At 45.2% G+C, this 10,443-nt stretch overlaps 1 non-coding gene across 1 annotated transcript; it reads right to left on the bottom strand.

Moving 5' to 3' along the window:
* Positions 1-1,930: 1,930 nt before the first annotated feature.
* On the bottom strand, positions 1,931-2,002 carry trnat-cgu (transfer RNA threonine (anticodon CGU)). The gene has a single exon. It is a non-coding gene; the product is annotated as a tRNA-Thr (tRNA).
* Between the last annotated feature and the right edge of the window lie 8,441 nt (positions 2,003-10,443).

Raw genomic sequence — 10,443 nt, 5'->3', positions numbered from 1 at the left:
ATCTGTCCACTTGGCTATTGCACCTCGTCTCGATGTATCTGATAATACTGATACTATTTGTATTCCACAGTTGCTTTGAAATCACAGGCAATATAAATGGATTGGGAATGTCAATGGTCAGGAACCATTAATGGATTGGGAAAGTCAATGGACTGGAAAATATCAGTGGATTGGGAAATTCTATAGACTGAGTTATATCAATGGATTGGGACAGTTCAGTACATTGTGAAACATCAATGGATTAGGAAACAGGAATTAAAGGGACAGATGGAGTTCAACCTGGAAAAGTGTGAAGTGATTCATTTTGGAAGGTCGAATTTGAATGCAGAATACAGGCTTAAAGACAGGATGCTTGGTGGTGTGGAGGAACAGAGGGATCTTGGGGTCCATGTCCATGTCCATAGATCGCTCAAAGTTGCCACCCAAGTTGATAGGGTTGTTAAGAAGGCGTATGGTGTGTTGGCTTTCATTAACAGGGGGATTGAGTTTAAGAGCCGCGAGGTTATGCTGCAGCTCTATCAAGCCCTGGTTAGACCACACTTGGAATATTGTGTTCAGTTCTGGTCGCCTCATTATAGGAAGGATGTGGAAGCTTCAGAGAGGGTGCAGAGGAGATTTATCAGTATGCTGCCTGGACTGGAGGGTATGTTTTACGAAGAAGGGTTGAGGGTGCTCGGGCTTTTCTCATTGGAACGAAGAAGGATGAGAGGTGACTTGATAGAGGGGTACAAGATGATGAGAGGCATAGATAGAGTGGATAGCCAGAGACATTTTCCCAGGGCAGAAAGGGCTATCACCAGGGGGAATAATTTTAAGGTGATGGAGGAAGGTTTCGGGGAGATGTCAGAGGTAGGCTCTTTACACAGAGAGTGGTGGGTGCGTGGAATGCACTGCCAGCGGTGGTAGTAGAAGCAGATACATTAGGGACATTTAAGCGACTCTTGGATAGGTACATGGATGATAGTAGAATGAAGGGTATGTAGGTAGTTTGATCTTCGAGTAGGTTAAAGGTTCGGCACAACATCATGGGCCGATGGGCCTGTACTGTGCTGTACTGTTCTATGTTCTATGTTCCAGATGAAAGGATTGCATTAATTAATGGACTAGAATGTGGAGAGGCAGGAGAAAATGATGCCATTTTAGGGGGCCGGGGGTTAGTAGAAACAGACCAGGGATATTTTACTCTCTATCTCATTCCTTTCTTCTATCTGGCTCATTATCACATCCTCTCTCTCTCAGAGCGGTGGGAATCACTGGAACCCACACTTGTTGCTCAGGTTGTTTGGTTCCGGGAAAATACAAGGTCCACATCAGATTGACAGGAAAGATAAATGTGATTCAGAGCCAATCATATTCCTTTTGGTGATGTGTGCTCAGCCTTGTAATATCAGCAAAGGCAGCAGGTAATGCAAGTCCTGAAGAGTTTTGATAGAGTGAAGAAGGAGAATGTGTTGCCAGTGACAGAAGGGTCAGTAACCAGAGGAAACACATTTAAAGTAATTGACAAAAGAATTAGAGTTGTGATGAGGAGATTGTTTTTTCAGCAGTGTGTTGCTCTGGTCTGGAATGCAATCCTGAAAGGTCAGTGGAAGCAGATTCAATGTTAACTCTGAATGGAATTGGATACATACCTGACATGGAAAATATAACAGGACAATGGGGGAAAGGACAGGAGTGTGGGATGTGGGATTAATAGAATAGCTCTGTTAAATATCAAGCAAATGCACAGTAATAAGGTTCAGTGCTTGGACCTCAGTTATTTTCACTCTATCAATGGCAGAGAAGGCTCGAGGGACCATGTGGCTGCTCCTCATGTTCTTCCCAGTGTCCAGGATAAAGTGTAACATCACACTGATTTCCAGATGGCCAAAACCAATGCAACGGACATCTTTTCTGGAAACATCACATTTAAAGTGAGAAACTAATCATCAGGCACGGACGGGGATTAAACCCGTGATCTTCAGTTTACGAGACTGACGCCTTACCACTTGGCCACAATGCCTAATGGGCACCTGAGGCTCCAGAGGAGGATTTGTGATTCTTTTTCAATTTGGTTGAAACAGCATCGAGAAACATGCACAGAAATAAAGAGGGATTGTGGAATGGGAAACAGATCAGCCTCATTTACATCATCAGCATCATGAAATCTTCATTCAGACGTTCCATTCTCATCCTCAGCTTTTCTCACATCTGTACAATAATATAAGAGTGGACATTGGGTTGTTACTGGGCAGATTATATAAATAGACAATGTGCATCATCACAGGAAGTGATGTAATATAATCTGTACGGCACCTCATGGAGAGTTGTAGATGAAACTTTCAATGCAAGATGTGTAGAGTAAACTCAGGTTATTTTAACCGTCAGATTCTTATAAATTGTGTACAAAGCCTTGACAGATATCAGAATATTATATGGGGGCCATAGTAAACCAAAGCAATGATGGAGAAATCTTTGCCTGTACCTTTGAAAAGGTCACTGGACTGAACCAAGCCGAGGAGTGGCCGAGGTGGTTCCAGAGGTTTGCAAGGTATCGTACTGCATCGGGTCTCGTGCAGAAGCCAGACATGGAGCAGGTCAGTACACTATTGTCTGCCATGGAGGGAGTGTGTAGGCTACGTGTGAAGAAGTTATTAAGGCACTCAAGACCTATTTTAATTGAGGAAAAAAATGTCATCGTGGAGCCAAAGTTAAAACGCTGCATTTGCTGACAATGCAACCACCAGGTGACGCTTACTAGCACATGCGCAAATGCAGCCTCTTCCACTGAAACGTCACTGTCTGTGACTATCAGGCAGCTGCCAGGATTAAAGATGGAGCTACTCAATTTATCACAGAAAACAACTTAGACCCAAAAATCCCCTCAAAGGTTGCCATCGCCGCCTCCGTCCCACCCCCAATAGTCCCCCGCTACCTCTTGCGCATTCGCCAGTTATAAAGTACCAAGTCATCTTAATTCACCTAAAGTGAATTACTTTCGGAGCAGTGACTGTCATTTCATAAGCAAATACGGCACATATCTACACAATGGACTTGTTTTGGTTGATACTCGGAGAACGTTGTGCTGTTTGAAGTCTCATCAGAAGGACAGCACCTCTGACAGTGCTGCACACCCTCTGTAATTCAGTGAGGTTTCATAGAGTCAGAGAGTTATACAGCACAGAAACAGGCCCTTCGGCCATCGTGTCCGTGCCGGCCATCAAGTACCTGTCTATTCTAATCCCATTTTCCAGCACGTGGCCGTAGCCTTGTATTCTGTGGCGTTTTGAGTGCTCATCTACATACTTCTTAAATGTTGTGAGGGTTCCTGCCTCTACCACTCCTTCAGGCAATGTGTTCCAGATTCCAACCACCCTCGAGCTGAAACATTTTTTCCTCAAATCCCCTCTAAACAGTGCCATCCCATTCTCCGGACGATCATTCCCCGCTTCCCCCCATCCCACTCTCTGACTGCTCACTCCCCGCTTCCCCCACCACCACCCCCATCCTGCTCTCTGGCCGCTCACACTCCAGGCCATGGGCTCTGCCGCTTCCCTCCTCTCGGCCACTTGCTCCAACATTGCCCCATCTCCCCTCGAGACTCGCCTTGCTTTATCGGGTGGTGCGGTGAAGAATGATCGAATGTTGGAGCGAGAGGCCGAGAGGAGGGAAGCAGCATGGCTTAGAGCTAGTGTCTGGAGGGACGTGTGGGGGAAGCGGGGCGTGAGTGGACGGAGAGAGGGCAGTGCGGGGGTGGGGGGGTAGCAAGCGGCCGGAGGGCGGGGGAGCAGGGTAGCGAGGAGCGGGCAGCGAGCGGCCTGGAGTGAGTGGCTGAGAGGGGGTAGAGAGTTTTCCTGCGCATGCGCCACTTCGTCCTGGAAGACGTAGGCTGAGCATGCGCAGCACCTCAGAGCGCAGGAGACTGTTTGTGCATGTGCGCAGCTTGGAGCGCTCTGATGACGTCGGCTGGCCGCTGCATTGTCAGGAATCACTTTGAATTTAATAAGCGTACAAAACAGAAAGGGGAGGGTATTCATTCATTTATCAATGACTTGTACAAACTCACGGAGGTTTGTGAATACAGCAACTTAAGAGAAGAGCTGAATGGAGACAGGATTGTGTTCGGGGTATTAGACAACACCCTTTCAGATCATCTACAGTCCAGGGCTGATCTCACATTAACGAAAGAGTTTCAATTGAGCAGACAAACAGAGGTTAGAAAGTTTAACCAATCCGTTGTTCGAGGGGACAGGGAGAGTCTGATCTCCAGAGTTGCAGACTCAATTGAATTTGTTCAGAAAACAAAAGGAAAAATTAGTGGGAAAAGACAAGAAAGACGGGAAGAGCATCTAGTGGTAGCTGCAACCAATGGCAGTCGGTGTGGCTGAGAGAGACACAAGTGGGAAAACTGCCTCGCCAAAGAAGCTGAGTGTTTTTCCTGCAGAAAGATGGGACACTTTCAGTCAGTGTGTGGCAGTAAAATACCAGCACTGAATATAATTAAAGGGAAATCCCCAGAGAGCAAAAACATTAATGAAGTACAGGATATCCAAAGTGTGGAAATACATTTTTTAGGTGAAATCCAGGAAATAAAGTGAGAGTTGCTGGACGACAGAAATTCTGAAATATTTTAAGATAGATGTAGATAGATTCTTGATCAACAAGGGGGTGAAAGGTTATCGGCGGCAGGTGGGAATGTGGAGTTGAGGTTACAATCAGATCAGCCATGATCTTATTGAATGGTGGAGCAGACTCGAGGGGCCGAGTGGTCTACTCCTGCTCCTAATTGGTATGTTTGTATGTAAGAAAACATGTTCCAGATACAATGAGAACTATCATTTGTTTGGAATTGGATTTGAAACCCCCTTTTTTCAAAAGGTGATAGAGCTTTAATTTTTCTACAATTAACAGACAAATCCTTGTGCAGTTGAGATTGACAGAAATAATGGGCTGGATTCTATAGAGCCCTCAACGTCGAGATCTGTGGTGGGGGTGGGGTGGGAGCCGCCTGAAGATGGCCCCGGATGAGGCCCGCCATGGACCTCAACGTCGGCAGGGCCTGGCTCGATATTGCCTGCGACGGCGAGGCGTTGTGGGGGGACTCCCACCGCTCGACAACGGGACCACAAACCTGCATTAATTATTATCCCATCACTTCCTGATATCCAGCTGCGATCTTCAGCCCGGTGACCGGCACTGCCATGCCTTCGGAGCCCCATCCGGGGAAATGAGGTGCAACACTGGTGGGTAGGGGGGAGAAGGTAAGTTTCTCAGTGTGGGGGAGGGGGGACTTAGTCAAATTAATGTCATGGGTGTAGGGGATGGTGGGAAGGGTTATAGTTTACAGTTTGTGCAGTTTTGGGCGGAAGGTCAGATGGTAAAGGTAGGTTTTGGGAGGGAAGGGCAAATAATTAATTTAACTGTTATTGGGGGGATGGGAGAGAGGCAAAAGCAATGTATTTATTTCATTTCATTTAATCTTCCTTTAAATATTTTCCAGTAGGACTAACAGCCCTTTAAAAATGGCTGACACTCCAGTACAGTACTAAGGCAGTGCTGCACTATCAGAAATGCTGTTTTTCAGGTGAAACAGAAAACTGAGGATCCCTCTGCCCTCTCAGGTGGATGTTAAAGGTACCATGGCACTATTTCAGAGAATAGAAGGGGAATTATTTCTGGGGTGCTGGTCATTGTTTAACCCTGAATCAACATCACTTAAAAACAGATTATCTCGTTTTTATCACATTGTTGTTTCTGGGAGCTTGCTGTGCGCACATTGGCCACCATGTTTCCTACATGACTACAGTGACTACACTTGGAAAGTCCTTCATTGGCTGTAAAAGGCTTTGCAACGTCCTGTGGTCGTGAAATGCAAGTCTTGCTTTTTCCATTGTTATCAGTGTCATTGTGATCAAAAGATCGGATGCGTGAACACAAAGTTTAAATCAATTTTGATTAAAATAATGTAAAAGCATCTATATTCTTGCACTGTACTTAATAATCTCCATCTTCCTATCCTTACAGAGTGCAATGTCATCGACCCTGAAATTGATTCCACAATCTCATAGAATCTTAGACTCACAGAAAGTTGAAGGCACAGAAAGAGGCCACTTGGCCCTCAGACAATTTCAGCCCAGTTCTGATGAAAGGTCACAGATCTGAAACGTTAACTCTGTTTCTCTCTCCACAGATGCTGCCAGACCTGCTGAGTATTTCCAGCATTTTCTGTTTTTATTTCAGATTTCCAGTATCTGCAGTATTTTGCTTCTGTGTTAATTTGAAAGTTAAAACTGAACCACCTGTTTACAATTCACACTGGGGTCTCCCATGAAATGATTCTGTATAATATTGATATAATGAATACAGATTCCGACACAGAGCTTCCTGTGGGGAATTGGGGATATGAAAACCAGCAGACTCTGCAGGAATTTCCACTGGGAGCACAAATTCACAAAATCTACCTTTTATATATCGATTCATTTTGATTGTCCTTCTGGAAAATTATTTTGCAACAATTTAAACATCAACCCACATCTCCATGACTGGGTCAATTATGAGGTCATCCTCTGACAGGTCATGTGACAGCTGGAGCCACAAGACATCAGAACCAGATTTGTGACTGGATTAAAACCCGGAATCCTGTCCCAATGGCTTTTCAAATAAAGCTGTTGCTGTTTGAAAACACAGCAGTTAAACTTTCTGCCTGACCATGAGGGGAGCTAGGGAGAAATTTACAAAACTCAATCCTTCAACAAAATAGTTCAAAAATCATTCATATCGAAATCATGTGAGGATTCATATGCAGTGGAGAAACAAGCAAAATACAGAAAGTACAGAGGAGAGCTGAAAAAGGAAATGAGATCAGCAAGAGAATCTATGAGAAAAGATTAGCAGGTCACATAACTGGGAACACTGAAGTCTGTTACCAACATATGGACAGTCAGTGAAAGGGGGGATCAATTAGGAGATCCTGTGGAGACAGAGGGTGTGGCTGAGGCACTAATTAAGTATCACAAAATAAGCGGATGCTGCAAATGTCACAGTAAAGGAGGAGGAAGTGAAGAAATTGGACAGGATGAAAATAGATAAAGAGGAGACAATTACAAGGTTGGCAGCTCTCACAGTAGAAAAGTCACCCAGTTTGAATGGGCTGCATACTGGGTTGCTGAGGGAAGTAAGGGTGGACATATCAGAGACTCGAACCACAATCTTTCAATCCTCCTTAAATATGGGAATGTTGCCAGAGGACTGGAGGATGCAGGTAAGCTTGGGTAGTTCGATCTTAGTTTAACTTGACCATTTTTATAATGTATCCATTGTAATAACTAACAAGGTCAAGAAAGCCATTTTATGATTAACACATGACCAAAGGAGCCATTTTGTGTTCAGTGCAAATGTGCCGCGAAGAGGACACTATTTGTGCTTAAACATTAGCACAACACGGGAAGAAACGGTTACCGATTATAAGCTCTCACTCAATTGGTGCAGAGTATGAGCACCAGGGGTTACTTCTGACAGTTGAAGAGATCATCGCATCTCATTGGATAGCTACCACCCACTCCAAGCTGGGTAGCCCCCAATCAGTTAGATGCTGTCCTGCCACAACCTGCTTGCTTCAATGGGTGCTTGGAGCTTCGAGAGTCATCTCTCAACAGGCGGATCGATAATCAATGCACCAAGAAAAACAAGCTCAACAAAGAAGACACCAGTCCTTCGCATCGCAAGCTGGAATGTGAGCACCATGTTTCCTGACCTTACTGACAACCTTCTGCAGGTTGATGAGACACACAAGACAGCTTTGATGGACAAAGAACTCACAAGGCTCAATGTGGACATTGCTGTGCTGCAAGAAACTAGACTCGTCCAAAGTGGATCCCTCAAAGAGAAACACTACACCTTCTTCTGGCAGGGGAAATCCCAAGAGGCAACTCGTGAGCATGGAGTGGTTTTCACAGTAAAAAACACGCCACTTGAGATGAGTGAACCCCCCACAGTAGGCTCAGAGAGACTTCTTACTCTTCACTTGTCAACAAGCGTGGGCCCAGTTAATCTCATGTGCATCTATGTCCCGACACTCACCTCCACCCCAGATGTCAAGGATCAATTCTATGTGACACTTGATACTGCCATCAGTAGAATTCCCAGCACTGAGGGACTGTACCTTCTAGGAGACTTCAACACAAGCTTGGGTACTGACTACACAGCTTTGCCAATGTGCATAGAGCACCAGGGGATTGGCAAGATGAATGAAAATGGACAGAGGTTGCTGGAGCTATGCTGTCACCATGGATTCTGTGTGATGAACAGCTACTTCCAGGTCAAGCTGTGCCACAGGGTGTCCTGGAGACATCTGAGATCACGCCACTGGCACCAGCTAGACCTTATCATCACCAGACATACCACCCTCAGCAGTGTCCTCATCACTCACAGCTATCACAGCGCTGACTGTGACACTGACCACTCCCTGGTGTGTAACAAGGTCAGGCTTCAGCCAAGGAAGCTTCATCCATCCAAGAAGAACGTCGTCCTCAGATCAACACATGACGAACCACTGATCCAGAAAGGACCCAGGAGTTCCTCAACATCCTCGATCAGGCTCTTTCAGACAACAATGCTCAAGGTCTCAGTGCGGTGTCAAAGTGGAATCATCTGTTAACAAGCAGATGGAAAGGTGAGTGGAGCATTACCTTAAACTCTACATAACGGAGAATATTGTCATTGAAGTGGCTCTCAGTGCCATTCCAGACTTCCCTGTCATGGAGGAGCTGGACAGTGACCCCACCATAGTGGAGCTCAACAAAGCCATTGACCATCTTGCCAGTGGTAAAGCCCCGGGAAATGATGGTATTCCACCTGGAGTCATCAAGAGTGGATAAGCGGTTCTACTGCAGCATCTCCATGAACTTCTGTGTCTCTGTTGGAAGGAAAGATCTGCACCTCAAAACATGCGTGATGCAAACATTGTCACCTTGTACAACAATAAGGGGGAATCGCAGTGACTGCAGCAATTAGCGAGGCATCTCCTTGCTAAGTATTGTGGGGAAGGTCTTTGCTCGCATTGCTCTGACCAGATTGCAGACCCTGGCATCACACATCTATCCTGAGTCTCAGTGCAGCTTCAGAGCTGGTAGATCGACAGTCGACATGATTGTCTCACTTCGGCAGTTACAGGAGAAGTACTGTGAACAGTACAGACCACTCTACATTGTCTTTACATATGAACATACGAATTAGGAGCAGGAGTGGGCCACTCGTCCCTTCGAGCCTGCTTCACCATTCAATAAGCTCATGGCTGAACTGATTACTCCACATTTCCATCTACCTCCGATAACCTTTCACCCCCTTGCAGATAAAGAATCTATCCATCTATCCCTTAAAAATATTCAAAGACTCTGCTTCCACCGCCTTTTGAGGAAGAAAATTCCAAATACTCACGACCCTCTGAGGGGGAAAATTGCTCCTCATCTCTGTCTTAAATGGGTGACCCCTTATTTTTAAACAGTGACCCCTAGCTCTATATTCTCCCACAAGGGGAAACATCCTTTCCACATCCACCCTGTCAAAACCCCTCAGGATCTTGTATGTTTCAATCATGTCGCCTCTTTCTCTTCTAAACTCTAGTGGATACGAACCTAGCCTGTCCAATCTTTCCCCGTAAGACAGCCCACCCATTCCATGTATTAGTCTAGTAAACCTTCTCTGTACTACCTCCAATGCATTTATATCCTTCCATAAATAAGGAGACCAGTACTGTACTCAGTGTTGCAGAAGAGGTCTCACCAATGCCCTGTATAGCTGAAGCATAACCTCCCTACTATTGTATCCAATTCCCCTGGCGATAAATGATAACATTCTATTAGCTTTCCTAATTACGTGCTGTACCTGCAGACTAACCTTTTGCGATTCGTGCACTAGGACACTCAGATCCCCTGCATCTCAGATCTCCGCAATCTCTCACCATTTAGATAATATGCTTTTTTATTCTTCCTGCCAAAGTGGACAATTTCCCACTTTCCCACATTATACTCCATTTGCCAGGTCTTTGCCCAGTCACTTAACCTATCTATATCCCTTTGTAGCCCCCTTATGTCCTCTTCACAACCTACTTTCCTACCTATCTTTGTCATCAGCAAATTTAGCAACCATACTTTTGGTCCCTTCATCAAAGTCATTTCGAGAATTGTAGAAGGTTGAGGCCCCAGCACAGATCCCTGTGGACCACTCGTTACTTCTTGCCAACCAGAAAATGACCCATTTATGCTGACTCTCTGTTTCCTGTCAGCTAGCCAATCCTCTATCCATGCCAATATGTTACCCCTGACACCATGAGCTTTTATTTTCTGCAATAACCTTTGATATGTCACCTTATCCTTCTGGAAATCGAAGTAAAATAGATCCACCGGTTCCCCTTTATCCACAGCACATGTAACTCCCTCAAAGAACTCCAATAAATTGGTTAAACAT

This window comes from Heterodontus francisci, unplaced genomic scaffold (assembly GCF_036365525.1).
Source record: "Heterodontus francisci isolate sHetFra1 unplaced genomic scaffold, sHetFra1.hap1 HAP1_SCAFFOLD_59, whole genome shotgun sequence".
Lineage (NCBI taxonomy): Eukaryota > Metazoa > Chordata > Chondrichthyes > Heterodontiformes > Heterodontidae > Heterodontus > Heterodontus francisci.
The sequence above is the reverse complement of the archived record's forward strand: the minus strand, read 5'-3'. Positions and strand labels throughout refer to the sequence as shown.